This window comes from Benincasa hispida, chromosome 12 (genome assembly GCF_009727055.1).
Source record: "Benincasa hispida cultivar B227 chromosome 12, ASM972705v1, whole genome shotgun sequence".
Classification (NCBI taxonomy): Eukaryota; Viridiplantae; Streptophyta; class Magnoliopsida; order Cucurbitales; family Cucurbitaceae; genus Benincasa; species Benincasa hispida.
Genome location: NC_052360.1, coordinates 47,884,177 through 47,901,872, shown reverse-complemented (window position 1 = coordinate 47,901,872; position 17,696 = coordinate 47,884,177). Strand labels below are relative to the sequence as shown.

General features: G+C 33.2%; 1 long non-coding RNA gene across 1 annotated transcript; it reads right to left on the bottom strand.

Moving 5' to 3' along the window:
• Positions 1-11,286: 11,286 nt before the first annotated feature.
• On the bottom strand, positions 11,287-14,411 carry LOC120068239. The gene is made up of 3 exons (XR_005479132.1): positions 13,943-14,411; positions 13,752-13,823; positions 11,287-11,345 (listed from the first exon to the last, which is right to left on the bottom strand). It is a non-coding gene; the product is annotated as an uncharacterized LOC120068239 (long non-coding RNA).
• Between the last annotated feature and the right edge of the window lie 3,285 nt (positions 14,412-17,696).

Sequence of the window (17,696 nt, the reverse complement as noted above, 5' to 3'; positions counted from 1 at the left end):
TGAAGAGGAAGTTCTTCATTGCATGCATAAAAACTAGTCTTTTCCTTCTCCAAAATTCACAAGTTTCAGCTTATTTTGATTTTCACAAATAAATCTAAGGTCCAAGAGAATAGTAGGAAAGATCAAGTGGTGGTCTACAAGCTTTTGGATTGAAGATTGAAGCTGAATTTGAAGGTTGAAGTCTTCAAATGTGAGCTTTTCTGAAACCCTCTTTTTATGCTATGAACATGGTTAATTAGTTGCTAAAATTGATGGATTAGAGCGCTTAACGATCTTAATTTCTTTCATTAATTGCATGCTAACTTCATCAGAACTCTCAAATGCTATTGTGCTTACAACGTATTTATCGTCTCTCTCTGTTGTAATAACGATTCTGGATTTTGCGATTGCTGCAGTACTATTGCAATGGATCAATATGACTAGTATCGACTTTTTCCATAGGGGAATCTCTTATAACAGACTTCTAAGCTAGTCTGTTTCCTAACTAGATGTTGCTAGTGCTGTTAGTTTTTACTCCATCGTAGATTGGGCTAAAATAGTCTTTTTCTTGGACTTCCAAGAGACAACTTTGTCTATTATATTAAAGCTATAGCCACTTGTAGCCTTTGAATCATCCAAGAAGGAGTTTCAGTCAGCATCCTTGAACCCTTCCAAGACAACGGGAAACTTCTAATAATGTAATCCTAGGTTTTGAGTTTTCTTCAAGTACCTCACAACCCTTTCTATAGCATTCCAATGCTCTATATTAGGTCTGCTTGTAAACCTACAAAGTAATCCTACAACATAAGCTATATTAGGTCGAGTACAGTCAGCAACATATCTAAGATTGCATATAATGCTTACATGCTCTGATTAATTAACACTGTCACCGGTGTTCTTAGACAACTTAACACTAGGGTCATAAGGAGTACAAGCTGGTTTACATTGAAAGTAATTATATTTCTTTAGAATCTTTTCTACATAGTTAGATTGACCCAAAGAAATTTCCTTTTCAGACCTAGTCACTTTTATGCCTAAGACTACATTCGCTTCTCCTTAGTCTTTCATGTTGAAGTTTGCATTCAATGTAGGTTTTACATAATTTATGATCGGCAAGGTTGACCCAAAAATTAAGAAATTATCTACATATAGACATAGAATAGTGCACAGATTATTTTCAAACTTATAGTAGATACATTTGTCACTTTCATTCACCTTGAAACCTTTAGATAGGAATAGGTTATCAAACTTTTCATGTCATTGCTTAAAAGCTTACTTCAGACCATAAAGAGATTTATCTAGCTTATAAACCTTATTTTCTTGACCATGAACTATAAAGCCCTCAGGTTGTTCCATGTTAATTTCTTATTCAAATTCACCGTTTAGGAAGGCGATCTTTACATCCACCTGATGTATCTCGAGGTTACAAAGAGCAATGAGAGAAAACAAAACACGAATTGAGGTAATTCTGGTGATAGAGGAGAAAGTGCAAAGTAGTCTATGTTTTCTCTCTGTCTAAAGCCCTCTGCCACTAAACTGGCTTTAAACTTGTCAATTGTTCCATCAGGTCTAAGCTTCTTCCTTAGTATCTATTTGCACCCTATTACCTTGCAACCTGGGTGTAGGTCTACTAAGTGCCTAGTCTTATTTGACTCAAGAGAGTTCATTTCATCATTTATAGCTTCTTGCCATAATTTGGTATCTACAGAGGACATAAAATATTTTAGGTCTTTAGGATCTTCTTCTACATCATAGGTCTAGAAGTCATCCCCAAAATCCTTGACGGTCCTAGTTCTTTTGCTTTTTCTATGTTCTAGGTCGGCTTCGAGGTAGCATTTCTAACTAGGGTTAGATTACTAGATCCTGAATCCCCATTATTTCTCGATTTAAATGAAAATCTTGAAGGATCTCATTAAAGAGAACCATGAGTGGAAGCGGGATTGTCCCAATTCCCATTCCTCATAGAATGTAATTATTACATAAAAGAAAGAACATATTATGCATTTACATAAATTACAACATGCTTAATTAAAAAGAAACTTAGGGTTTCAGAAACCTTTACCTTCGAAGACTTTCTTCAAGTATCCCTTGATCAAATTACAAACACAACCACGATGGCTTCCTTGGTATTCTCTGGTAAAGAACCCATGAGTGGTGGGCTTTGGCTATTTTGGAATAGCAAGGGAAAATTTGGAGTAGAAAGGAGGATGAGGAATGTGACTATATCCTCTGAGACAATCTCACTGAATGTTTTTGTCTTCCTTGTGAAGTAGGAGACAATCCCATTTTCTAAAGCCAAATAACACATTTTTTTCACTTACGTGAGTGGAGAGAATAGAGGGGGAAGGAGTTATAACTTCCTCCGTTATTTAAATTAAAATAACAATTAATAGATATATAAATATGATAACTAACTTATCATATAATATATATATTAAATTATATGTTATATCAAATATAACATATGATCTATAGTTTTAATATTGTATTATATACAATATAACCTATAGTTTCTTTTCTCTCTTATTTGACATTTAATATAAATCACATTTATATCAAATTTAATTATTATGAATCCAATTTATATAATTAATATTTGAATTTTAATCAAATATTTATTTTCTCTCACAAATGCTATTGTGTATCAAATACATTATAATAATTATATCATATATAATTAAAATAACTTAATTATATCATATATAATTAAATCCCTGTTTTATCTAAATAATTTAAATTAATTCAAAACTTATTCTCATTTAATCCTATTGAGCTACCAAGGGAAACTCATGGACTTGTAGCTTGAAGCTCCAACGGTACATGAATAATTAATCAAACTCTTTATTTGAATTATTCACCATCCATTAATTGTCGGGTACTCCGTTAAAGACCGACAGTTGCACCCTTCATAGTACAGATATATTTCTGTGTCCATTAGATATAACTAATCAACAATACGATGACTTTTCACAAATTGCTCGTAAGTACAGCTAGGCCAAAATTACCGTTTTGCCCTTGTAGTTACATCTAACTCTTTAATTACCACTTATCCCTCTAATGAACAATAGATCATAGTCCAACTATTACTACAATCCTCTCGGGCCAGGAGAGCGTGTGACGCCACATTGTTCCAGCCCCGAAATCAACCTTTAAAGGAGCAATTTATCTATTTACCCTGACCTCGGGGAAGGAGTGAATTCCTTCTTGTGTAGTCGTGTTCCCAACTCCTAAATCAGACGAATCCCCAAAATGGCAGGCTTATTAAGTTGTCAATCTAGCCACTCTCACCCATACAAATCAATGGATCACCCTCATAGGTTCGCTCACAACTTACTCAGAATTCAGGTTACGTTACCTATGGTCATCCTAGTGCAATGTAAATCTCTATTATGAATGACATTATATAATGAAACTAAACATTTTGTGGTCCGATCTTATACAAACTTGTTTGTACAGAATATTCCCGCTCACATGTTTATACATGAATGATCAGGATTAGATCGTTTGTAACACTTTACAACAATTGTAACACCTACAAATTGGGTCATACTCGTAGTGTCACCACGATAAGGTACCCAACCTTATCCATCTACTACAGACCATTTAGGTTTTCACTTAAACATGATCCACCCGTATGTCTCTATATACATGTTTAAGTTACAAGATAACCTTGGATGTTAGTTTATTGATTTGTGGTTAATGCAACCAAAATATAAAATATCATATATTTAATAAATAAACAACGAGTTTGTTTAGAACATTTACAAACTATAGGACCCAACAAGATTTAGGGCATCAACCCTAACAAATCTATCCTCAAAGAAGTCAGCATCATTTGACTCAATGATCACTTGTTTTACTAGGTCATAAAACCTATAGGCTTTACTATTTATGGCAAAACTTATAAAGACACACTAATAGGCTCTGCTAGCTAGCTTTCTTCGTTTAGGTTCTCGAATCCTTACAAACACTAGACATCTCCATGTTCTAAAGTACGACAAGTTTGATTTCTTATTCTTGAGGACTTCGTAAGGTAAAATTGTGTTTTTAGACATTGGTATTCTATTTAGGACATAATACACGATAAGGATGATTTCACCCCATCAATAAGAAGCTCCTAAACTAAGTAAAATAGCAATTACTAGCTCAGCTAAAGTTTTGTTTTTCCTTTCGGCTTTTTCGTTCATTTCAGGAGAGTAAGGTACAATCTTTTTTGTATTATTCCATGTGAGTTAATATAATGACCCGACCCCCTAGGACTCAAATTAGGCTGTTACTAAATACATGCATGCATGAAACTTAAAACGACACCCTTTTATGGTAAAATAAATGCTAAATAAATAAGGTAAATTCTAAAGTCCTTCATTAAATTCAAATATTAAAAAAAAAAAACAATAGGGTACCCATAAATCGTAAATGATAATAAATAAGTTTGAAAACAATTCTTAATAGTAAGTTTAAAACATCAAAACTAAAGGAAAAAAAAAACATGAAAAGAAATCTAAATCTCAAGAGTGGAAGCATAAAGCTGGTCCTAGTGGCTCGATCATGGATTCCATTTGTCATTCGCCAGCACGTCCCTACTCTTACCTGAAAAATAAACATGAGAAAAGGTGAGTATAAAATACTCAGTAAGTAACCCCACTACTAGAGTCAGACTAGACATCTATGTTCTCTAGATGCCTACCTCTGGTGAAACATATAAATTGCTCTAGTCCTCATGGGACACATACATACATGAAAAACTGATTTCTATCCTACTGTAGTTAAGTATGTCCACTACCTCTAGAAAGTCCCGTAGGACCCAAAACCTCGGTGAATCCTAGAGGAAACATAACCTCTGGTGAATCCCGAAGGAAACACAACCCCTGGTGAATCCGGAAGGAAACACAATCACTTACGTACACATGGTTATGCATACATCTCTTTTGTATACACATAACCCACTTAATGTGTATCTCTTTCGTACACATGGTTATGTATACACCTCTTTCGTATACACATAACCCACTGAATGTGTACCTCTTTCGTACACCTAGTTATGTATATCCTCTTTCGTATACACATAATCCACTGAGTGTGTACCTCTTTTGTACACCCTAAATCCTTTCTATTAATGTAGGGATGCATACCTCTTTCGCACACATGGTTATGTATACACCTCTTTCGTATACACATAACCCACTTAGCATGTACCTCTTACGTACGCCCCAATACCCTCTAGGTATGTATCACTTTCATATATGTTGGATCGATATGGCAACCCTAGAGGGGGGTTGGGTAGGGTTTAATTAAACTTTTTTTTCTAAATTAACCCAATTAAACTAATTAATACACTTTTTATAAATAATAAGAAAAATTCAATTTATGCAACAAATAAGATGACAAAAATGTGATAATTTAATTCTATCAAATTTTAGCAAATAAATAAGAACAAACTAAAACATACAATAAATTGCATAAATTAATTGCAAAAATAAAAAGGAAAAAGTTAGAGAAGAAGACACCGTAATTTTTATAGTGGTTCAGTCACACTCGACCTACTCCACTCCCCAAGGACCTCTTGGAAATTTGAATAAAATCTTTCCGACTCTTTCCACAGATTAGAGCCCAACCATTACACCACCGCTCCTTCTATGGGTTCAAGAGTAAACCCGATCCTTTCCACGGTTTAGGATCAAACTGTTACAAATGTTGGAATTTTTGAAGAACACAATACAACTCTCACTAGGGTGGATTTACAAGTTTAAGCACTCAACAAGTTTATCCTCACAATACAATAACACTCTCTCAAGAATAAGGATTGAAAAGAAAAAATTGGGAACTTAGAGAGCAACAATGGAACTTTTGAATTTTGGATGATTATGAAATGTAAAATTTGTTGGTTTAAAATTTAGAGAGGAAATGGTTATATTAGAGATGGAAAAATTTTGAGAGAACCACAATTAATTTGGACCCTTGGATTTTGGAAAAGAAAAATCAATGGTGGAGATTTTAAACTAAACTAGTCGTTAGATACAAATAAAATATAATATTAAATTCATTTTCTTTTGACGTTATTTTCTTTTTAAAATTAATCCAAAAAAAAAAAAACATACATGTGTCAAAAACTAGCCGTTAGACACCAACATAAACTAATATTAAATTCATTTTTCTTTTAATTCATTTTCTTTTAAATTCATTCTCTTTAAAACCAATCCAAAAATAAAAAGTCCATCATATGTTAATCTCTTAATGATCCACTATTCAACCAATATGTTGCCGTATGTCTACATGCAAATGGTCTGGTTATGCCACGTCATCCACCACGGTATTTTCTCTATAGACTTATTTCGGTCATATCGTCTTCGTTTTAGCTCCGATTTAGAGTGATTCAGAGGTTGGAATCGTTGTTCCGAGCTCTACGGATGGACATATTAAAACACTAAGTTTTTCAGTAATTAAAAATTGAGTTTATTATCATCAAAATATTGATTAATTAATTAATTAATTGAGATTAAGGCCAAAAAGCCAACAATCTCCCCCTTTTTATGATGAGAAAACCATTCAAGAAAAATAGCTTGAAATACAGTAAACCATATGTAGCACATAATAAATTCAATATATCACCATAAAGATCATTCTTGAAATTCACTCAAAAAAATAATTCTCCCCCTAATTAATACAATCAAAATAGTAACAAATTTATAGCATATTTTCTTAAACTTCTCCCCCTTAAGAATACTAACACATGCTTTCCATATCTCCCCCTATCAAAATGCCTCTAAAAAATTTAACAAGTAAAATTTAAAATCAAGAGGCATCACAACGAATAATACCGAGCTCAAGCCTATTTTTGCAAAAGTTTCTTCATTCAAAGGCTTGTAAAAATATCCGCTAATTGATTATTAGAGCCTACAAATTCAAGAAGATATTATCATTTTGCACATGCTCTCTAATAAAGTGATACCTGATATCAATATACTTAGTCCTAGAATGATATATAGGATTTTTAGTCAAATTAATAGCAATAGTATTATCACAAAAATATAGGCACATTATCAAACTTTAATCCAAAATCACAAAGAGTTTGTTTCATCCAAAGAATTTGAGCACAACAACTAGCAACTGCAATATATTCCGCTTCGGTAGTGGATAAGGCAACCAAATTTTGCTTTTAGTAAACAAGAAACTAAGGAACTATCAGAAAATTGACAAGTCCCACTAGTACTCTTAAGGTCAAGTAAACTACCCATAAAATCCGCATCGGAATATCCTACCAAAGTAAATTCAATATTTCTAGGATACCATAAGCCTAAAATCAATAGTACCAAGCAAATATTTAAAAATTCTTTTAACGGCATGTAAATGTGATTCCTTAGGACAAGATTGAAATATAGCACAAAGACATACACTAAATATAATATCGGGTCTACTAGCGGTTAAATAAAGTAAAGATCCAATCATACCTCTATAAGTTTTTTATATCCACACACTTACCTTTTTCATCCTGTCAAGCTTAGTAGATGTGCTCATAGGAGTTTTTACAATTTTACCTTCATTGAATTTGAACCTTTTGAGCAAATCCCTTGTGTATTTTTCTTGACTTATGAAAATACCATCCTTGAGTTGTTTTGATTTGGAGTCCAAGGAAGAAGCTAAGTTCTCCCATCATACTCATCTCAAATTCACTATTGCATACACTTAGAAAAAATCTTCACACAAAGATGGATTAGTAGAACCAAAAATAATATCATACACAATATATTGTACTAAATGCATAATCATTTTCATTAGTCTTAATAAAAAAATAGTATCAATTTTACCCATTTTAAATCTCCATTCTCAAGCAAGAAATTACTAAGTCTATCATACCAAGCTCTTGGAACGTGTTTTAAGCCATAAAGAGCCTTTTTCAACTTAAATGACATGATTAGGAAAATCAAAACTTTCAAACCCAGAGGTTGTTCTACATAAACTTCCTCCATGATATAACCATCTAAAAATGCACTTTTCACATCCATTTGATACAAAATAAATTCTTATAAGAAGCAAAAGCAAGTAACATTCTAATAGCTTCTAATCAGCAACGGGTGCAAAAAATGCACTTTTCACATCTATTCCTTCCTCTTGACATAAAACCTTGAGCTACAAGTCTAGTTTTATTTCTAATGATATTTCCATTTTCATCCATTTTATTTCTAAAGACACATTTAGTTGTAATTATAGAAGCATGAGAGGGCCTAGGGACTAACTCCCAAACTTTATTCCTTTCAAATTGATTTAATTCTTTTGCATAACTAAATCCAAAAATTCATCATTTAGGCATCTTTAAAAACTTTTTGGTTCAATTGGAGAAACAAAAGCAAGATTATTAAACATATTAAGAGAGGAACAAGTTTTCACACTTGTTCGGGATCACCAAGAATTAATTCTTTGGGATGGGAAGGAGCATACCTCCACTCTTTAGGCATGGATGAAGAACCAACTTCGTTCTTTTCGATTAAGCTCACCTCTTACTTACTTGAAACAATTTCCTTGCCTTTGTCACTAACAAGTAAATCTCCAAAATTTCCTTCTAAAACATCACTATAAATAGGCTCATTAGAAATAACATTGCAAGATTCATCAAATACTACATGCATAGATTCCTCAATTACTGAAGTTCTTTTATTGAAAACTCTATAAGCTTTACTAGTAAGGAATAGCTAAGGAAAATACCAACATCCATCTTAGAATTAAAATTTTCCAAGTTTTTCTTTGTTATTCAAATAAAACATTGTGCAACCAAAAAACTTTTGAAATACCCAATATTTTGAATTTTGTTATGCCAAAGTTTATAAGGAGTTTATCCAAAGAGGATCTAATTAAAACTCTATTTAAAACATAACAAGCAGTGTTAACAGCTTTCGCCAAAAGTATGTAAGTAAACCATACTCATGAAAAATTGATCTAGCAAATTCTTGCAAACTACGATTTTGTCTTTCAACTTCACCGTTTTGTTGAAGAGTTCTTGGAGCGGAGAAATTATGAGAAAAAACTATTTTCTTCACAAAAAGTTTCAAAAGCATTGCTATCAAATTCTCCCCCATGATCACTCCTAATTTTAGAAATCAAAAAACCTTTTTCATTTTGAACTCTTTTTGCAAAACTAGAAAAAGCTTTTCAAAGCATCATCCTATGTTTTAGCATCAAAACCCAAGTAAATCTTGAAAAATCATCAACTATCACAAGGCATAATAGTTCCCTCCAAAACTAGCAATTCTAAAATGGCCAAATAAGTCCATGTGTAATAGTTGAAGGGGTCTAGTTGTAGAGATTACATTTTTAGATTTGAAAGAGGACTTAGTTTGCTTAACCCATTGACAAGCATCACAAACTGTCTTTTTTCAAATTTAAATTTGGGAAGACTTTAATCAAAGAATTCTTGGAAACATTTGAAATTAAGTGTATGATAGCATGCCCTAGTCTTCTATGCCATAACCAAGAATCATTATGCAAAGCCGATAAACATTTATCATTAATAGGACAATCATTCAAATCAATAATATAAATATTTCATCTCTTTTCCAACAAATATAACTTTTCTATCACTAGCATTTTCAACGATGCAATTCTTTTTATCAAACACAACTCTAAGCCTTTATCACACAATTGACTAATACTAAATAAAACATGTTTCAAACCATCAACAAAAGTACATTTTCAATTAAAATAGAAGATTCATTACCTATACTACATTTACCAATATTTTACCTTCTTGTTGTCACCAAAGGCTACAAGGCCTCCATCCTTTTGGAGAGAGAGACAAACTTGGATGGGTCTCCCGTCATGTGCCTCGAGCAACCACTATCCAAGTACACTTGTTTTTCTTAGAGGCTTTCAAACAAACCTACAAACACAAATGTTCAAGTTGATTCTTGGTACCCACATTTGTTTGGTCCTAGATAGTTAGCATTGACAAACTTGGGAATCCATTTCATTTTTGCATAGACATTTAAGGCATTGGATTTAGACAAGTAAACAAGAATAAGTTGTATGTCCAAACTTGCCACATGAGAAACAAACAACATTATGCAAAGATTTATCTCTTAAAACAAATTTATGCTCTCTACTTTTCTTGGAGAAAATTATTCCTTGGAACATTGTGAAACTTTGCCCTTTGAGAAAAAATTTCTCTTGGAGAAGTAGTACGAGCATATTTCAATTTAAAATACTTAGGTCTAATATGGCCTTCAACACCACAATAATGACATATAGGCACAAAGTTAGATTTAACATGCTTAGACACAACCTTAGGCATATTAAGCTTAGGCTTATTATGAGATGCTTTAACAAAGATATTTTAGAACTTGAAGGAGTGAACATTCATCAATATAGCCTAAACCTCCTTTATCACCAAAAGGCTTGCCTACTTCAATTATCTTGTCTAATCTTTGAGCACCTATTATCAACTTTTTAATAGATTCTTAGCCTTATCAATTTCTGCAAAGCACTAAATCCTTTTCTTTGAGTAATTTAATCAAATTATCTTTTTCACAACTATCATGCTCAAGAAATTAACTTTGTCAAGCAAGGCATTTTCTCATCACAATCAAAAGCATGCTTGTCACAAGAGATATTCATTCATCAATATGCATAGCATCATGCTCATTCTCTTTTAAGCAAGCAATTTCTTCAAGTAAAGACTTATTTTTACTAAATAAAATATTGTATTTCTTTTTAAGCATAACATACTTAGAATTAAGTTTTTCTAAATCATTTTGCATATTTTCAAAAGCTTCGAACAATTCATTATAAGAAAGAGGTTCTAGAGTTACCTCATCATTTTGTTCATCCTCTTTATCACTATGAGCCATGAAGCAAAAATTGGCCACTTCTTCATTATCACTCCCACTTTCGCTTTCATCACTATCATCCCAAGTAGCTTTCATTGCTTTCTTCTTGGATTTTTTGGATGATTTGAAAAAAAGGACAATCGGTTCTAATATGACCCGACTTCTTGCATTCATAGCATATTACCTCATCCTTTTTACTTTTCACTTTTTGACTCTTTTTGTTGGAGAGATGCTTCTTGAAATGCTTCTTTCTCTTGATAAAGTTCTTATACTTACGTGAAAGAAAGGCAACATCTTCATCTTGGGAGTCAACTTCTAAAGAGATGGTCTTTAAAGCTATACTCTTTTCTTTCTTTTTCTTCTCATCCTCCATGTTTTCTTTGATCTTTATCTCATGCGTCAACAACGAGCCCATGAATTCATCAATGGAGAGAGATTTGAGATCATTTGCCTCTTGAATGGCGGTGACTTTAGGCTCCCATTGTTTAGGCAAAGACCACAATAGCTTCTTTATCTTCTCAAGATTTGAGTACTTTTTCCCAAGTCCTTCTAAAGCATGACAATGTTAGATAAATCTACTAAACATATCAGAAATAGCTTCATTTTCATCAATTTTAAACATTTCATATTGATGAACTAACATGTCAATCTTTGTTTCTTTTATTTGACTAGTTCCTTCATGAGTAATTTCTAATTTATCCCATATCTCTTTAGCGGTTTTGGAAATAGACACTCTATTATACTCAACTTCATTCAAAGCACAAAATAAGCAATTAATAGCTTTGACATTCAAAGAGCATACTTTCTTTTCATTTATTGACCATTCGTCCTTAGGTTTTATAGTGCTAACACCATCAACATCTTTTGTTGGAATTTCAAAACTTTCCTCAACAATATCCCATAAATCATAATCAATAGAAAGCAAGAAAAATCTCATTCTATATTTCCAATAACTATAATTAGTACTATTAAAGAAAAGAAGCTTTATAATAGATTGACTATCGGTAAAAGAGATAAAACCTAAAGTTGCCATAGCTCAAAAACAATTAAGTTTATCAAGAAATAAATATTTCAAGAAGGGCAACCCGCTCTGATACCAATTGTTGGATCGATATGGCAACCCTAGAGGAGTGAATAAGGTTTAATTAAACTTTTTTTTTTCTAAATTAACCTAATTAAACTAATTAATACACTTTTTATAAATAATAAGAAAAATTCAATTTATGCAACAAATAAGATGAAAAAAATGTGATAATTTAATTCTATCAAATTTTAGCAAATAAATAAGAACAAACTAAACATACAATAAATTACTTAAATTAATTGCAAAAATAAAAAGGAAAGAGTTAGAAAAGAAGACACCATAATTTTTATAGTGGTTCAGTCAAACTCGATCTACTCCATTCCCCAAGCGCCTCTTGGGAATTTGAATAAAATATTTCCGATTCTTTCCACGGATTAGAGTCCAACCGTTACACCACCGCTCCTTTTACGGGTTCAAAAGCAAACTCGATCTTTTTCACGGTTTAGGATCAAACTGTTATAAATGTTGGAATTTTTGAAGAACACAATACAACTCTGTTTATCCTCACAATACATTAACACTCTCTCGAGAATAAGATGAAAAGAAAAACTGGGAACTTAGAGAGAGCAACAATGAAACTTTTGAGTTTTGGAGGATTATGAAATGTAAAATTTGTTGGTTTAAAATTTGGAGAGGAAGATGATTTATATAGAGATTGAAAAATTTTTAGAAACCACAATTAATTTGGACCCTTGGATTTTGGAAAAGAAAAATCAATAGTTGAGATTTTTAAACTAAACTAGTCGTTAGATACAAACAAAATATAATATTTTCTTTTGAAATTCATTTTCTTTTTTAAAATTAATCCAAAAAAAAAAACATACATGTGTCAAAAACTAGCCGTTAGACACCAACATAAACTAATATTAAATTCATTTTTCTTTTAATTCATTTTCTTTTTAAATTCATTCTCTTTAAAGTTAATCCAAACATAAAAAGTCTATCATATGTTAATCTCTTAATGATCTACCATTCAACCAATATGCTGCCAAATGTCTACATGCAAATGGTTTGGTTATGCCACGTTATCCATCACGGTATTTTCTCTATAGACTTGTTTCGGTCATATCGTCTTCGTTTTAGCTTCGATTTGAGTGATTCAAGAGGTGTTGGAATCGTTGTTCCAAGCTCTACGCTATGGACATATTAAAAAACTAAGATTTTCAATAATTAAAAATTGAGTTGTTATCATCAAAACATTGATTAATTAATTAATTAAAATTAATTAGTTTGAGATTAAGGGCTAAAAAGTCAACAATACACACCAGCCCTAGTACATCTCTTTCATGTACTAGCGCCCTTGGACATGCATCACTTTCATGCAGTCACATAGTCTTTAAAGGATAAGAGATTGCATCTAACTTGATTTTACATATAACATTCACATAATCATGAGTCCTCTAAAATCTCCTCATCAAGGTCATGTTAATTAACCTTAACGTACGTGTTTAATCTAGTTTTAATGGATCAACTCTAGTACATCATTTTCAGCACTAACTCATGTAAACAATCAAATATTTGAAATTTCATAATATAGCATATAGCCTACTCACTTTCATAATAAATCACATAAATATGTACATCAACAAATGCTCCAACTTTCACCTAGCTTCAAGATATTCCAGTGTCGCTTAACTCATAATTTAGGGTTATGCTCAATCTGACTTTTAATATGTCTCATAAAATTCTAAATCATGCTCATACATTAAAATACTTCAGACATATTATCACATGCTCATATATCTTTTCTGAATAGTCCATTAAATCTAGGAACAGTCAAAATTATCCTTGTAACTAGTCTTAAAATCCTCAAAATAAATCATAAATTTATCGTCTGGCACAAAGGCGATTCCAGTAGTAAGATTACTTACCTCATATTTGGTCACGAACAACAGTCCACGAAAATAGTGTCCTTAAAGCTTTTGAATAAACTTGAATTTGCCCTATAACATAAATTACTAAATTTAATTTAGCAGCCATGGCCTAAAATGAAGAGTCCAAAATTTAAATTAATCCTTGGGATCTAAATCCAATTTAGTCCAAATGTACCCAATTTACTTACCAAGGAAAATTTACCACAATCTAACCATCTTTGTCAAAATTGGTCTTGAATTTGTTGGCCACCTCAAAACTTCCAAGCCCTGAATCTAAAGCTCACCCAAATAAGGTTCCGGCGGCTGAATGGCAGTAGGTGACGTCGGACGACCGAACTGACATGTGGCAGCGACCGACGTTGTCGACGACGTCTCAAACATGCAATTGGACAGGGCGACAGAGACGACTGGAGCACGCGGTGACTTTGGGCGGTCCGACGCCAGATAGATCTGACGCGCGCTGCTGGATGGGCGAGCTGCGGATGAAAAATGCGACACGAGCGATGGCTTCTGCGTGGGCGACAACCTACCAACGAGCTACCATCAGTGAGAACGAGCGATGGTTAGCAAGGCGCGGTTGGCGAAGCGCAGGCAGCTGACAGCGAGGGTCGGAAAGGGGAGGGGCGCGTGCGAGGCTAAAGGGGAAAGGCTCTTCGATTTTTGTGCCAGAGGGGATAAAGAAGAGATAAATAATCAAATAAATAAATAAATAAATAAAACTTTACTTTATTTTGTTCTAAACTATTTTATTTTATAATAAATTATGTTTATCTTATCATTTTCTTCCATATATATTCTTAAAATTCTTTCCTTTTTCTCTTCAAATTCCAAAAATCAAAACAATTTTCTCAGGATTTAAATTCCATTCTCGATATTAACTTAAAATTAAATTAATGCGACATAGATCCAAATATTTCCTTTAAACAAAACTGAATTTCAAAAATTAACAAAATTGTCCTTAAATTTTACGAAAATACAAAATTTGAATTATGAAAAAAACTCGAGATGTTACCGTTAAAGAACTTATTGAAGTTGTCTAAGTCGTACTCAGTTCTCCTATCTCTACGATGTCTTTTAAACTTTCTGTTAAACTGATTTTCTACTTCATTACAAACAATTTCAAAGCATCAATCACATCACTTTTGTTTTTCAACAGATATACAAAGGTGAAATCAGAGCAATTATCAATAAAAGTAATAAAATATTTTTTGTTGTTCCTAGTCAAGATGCCATCAAATTCACATAAGTTAGAATGAATTAAATCTAGAGACTCAGATTCTCTAGATACAGATTTATGTGGTGTCTTAGTTATTTTAGCTTGATTACAATACTCAAATTTATCAAAATCATTCATGGATAACTTAGGTATCATTTTCAACCTAATCATGTTACTAATTGATCTTTTATTAACATGACAAAGTCTAGCATGTCAAACATTCAAAGAAACAACATATAAATAGAAGATTTCATTTTATTTATGTCTATGTTTAATTTGGGCATTCCCTTAGTTGCATAACCTTTCCCTATGAATACATCATTCTTAGTAAGGGTATATAAATCTTCCTTAATTGTTTGAGTAAATCCAACCTTGTTAAGGAGATAGTCCGAGACCAAATCTTTCTTATCTCTAGAGCGTGCAGGACATCCTTCAAGGTGAGAGTCTTGCCAATTGTAAACTTTAGCTCCACCTCACCGATTCTAGCAACTTTCCTTGAGTGATAATCCCCCAACAAAATGTTTTTATCCTTAGTTTCAGTATAAGTTTTAAATAGACTAAGGTCGTGATAGATTTGGCGCATAGCGCCAGTGTCTATTCACTACCCCTTAGAACCACCGATTACATTTACTTTTGTGATCATGGCAACTAACGGTTCTTCTATCAGGTTCATTTGACCAGCAGGATGACGTCTGTTCCTATAGTTCCTAGACATGTATCCATGTTTATTACAGTTAGAGCAAAAGAACTGTACCATTTCTCTTGGGGGGGGGGGGGGGGGGTTTCTACTTCTTCAGATTGTTCTAGTTGCTGGAACCACAGTTCTGACCTTTCCTCTTAGTTCTTTTAGACTTTGGGTCAGGCTTTATCACGACAGAGGTGGATCTCCCAGGAACGATGTTCACCTCCTTCCTTTAGTCCTGCTTCTGGGCATCCTCCTTAATTCTTAGCCAGGTGATAAGACTCGATAAGACTCTCCAAGGAAAACTCCTTGGTCTTATGCCTCAAAGTGTTCTTAAAATCCTTCCACAATGGGGAAATTTTTCAATAATAACGGCAACTTGGAATTGTTCGTCTAAAGCCATACCAACAGTTATTATTTCATGGGCTATCTTCTATAGTTCATGGGACTAGGCATCCATAAATTTATCATCCGTCATTTGGAGCTTTAGGTTATGGCTAACGGCATACTTTTTGGATCCAACCTCCTTGGTATTGTACCTCTTTTGTAGGGCGTCCCAAACTTCCTTTGTTGTGTTGTAGTAATCATACAAATCATCAGTCAAACTATTTAATATGAAATTTTTACAAAAAATCTTTTTCTTCCCAATCAGCAGCTTCTTTTATTTGTTTTTCAATCGGATCTTCTTCCGTTACAGTTGGCTTCCTTGTTGTACAAACGTTGACAACCTTTTTTACTGTAAGATAAAACAACATCTTTTGCTTCCACTATTTAAAGCTCGCTCCTTCGAACTGAAACGGACGGTTGAGGTCAAAGGTCATGATGTTGTTGTAATTTAAAAGGGCCATGACAGAATCGGCCGATGGAATTGTCTTTTGACTACCCTTCGATGGAAAAATTTGACAACAGTGAACAGTCATGAATGATAGTCGTCAGAAAGATAGAACCTGTAAAACAGAAACTCATTACAAGTTGAGTCACGGATCTCGTTCTCTTTAGGAAGTTTCGTGGCTCTGCCCAAGTGTGCAAGTAGTTTTACGTATCTAGGATAAAACAACCCATAATATAAAATTTTCTCGATCGGAGATGCACTGTATTCGATCAGAAAACACACACTCTTCAGGACTGAGATGCTCAGAAACCAAAACGTAAAGTGAAGGAATCGAGAGGGATGGTGAGAAAATGAATTGTCTAAATGCCAAAAAGGCTTGTGCCCGCCAAACATGCAGAGGACTTGACCGACACCCTTTGCTCGCATCACGTAAAGAATTAAATAAAAGAAAATAATAATAATAATAATAATAATACATTTTTAATGAAAAATAATCACACATGTGCCTCGTCACACCCCATTTGATCGAACGGAGACAGCAGTTAGCGGGTAGGATGTCCACCCTACCCACATTTGTGTATCTCACTCCCTCTAAAATATGAAAGTATAAGAAGGAATGAGGGGACTCTTCTTTTAAAATTAAGCAATTTGGGATTATCACCGAAAGGTTTTTTTGTCTTTTTATTTTAAAAACTTGAATTTTCACCAACACCTGTTCTGCAGCAAACTACGTGTTGGGTTGAGAATTAGGAAAGATATTAAAGATTTTTTTCAATTGACGCCATTGTTAAATGCTTGTTTGTATTTGTTCAGAATTTGTATTAGAGAATGGAGATATGAGAAAACAAAAAGAAGATGACGAAGCTTTGAGAAAGAGAGTTTCCAACTCTTGAAAATTGTTGTGTCAATTTTTCATTCTCTAATCTTTCACTAAAATTCTCTAATTTTCGTCTCTTATTCAATCTGAATATTCTTAGAAGAATAGAGACGATCGGTCATCATGGGATTCGTGATGGAAGAATAGAAGAAAAGGAATACCATTCTGCTTCTTGATTGATTCTTCCATAACCGACAATCACAACTCTTCTGTAATCGCAGACACAATCAACTTTAATGGCGGCCAGTCCCCCAATACGCTTTCGACCGTCATTAATGGTGGAGGTTCCGGTCGCTGTTTGTTCGTTAGTGATGAGAGAGATGATTCCTTTTCCA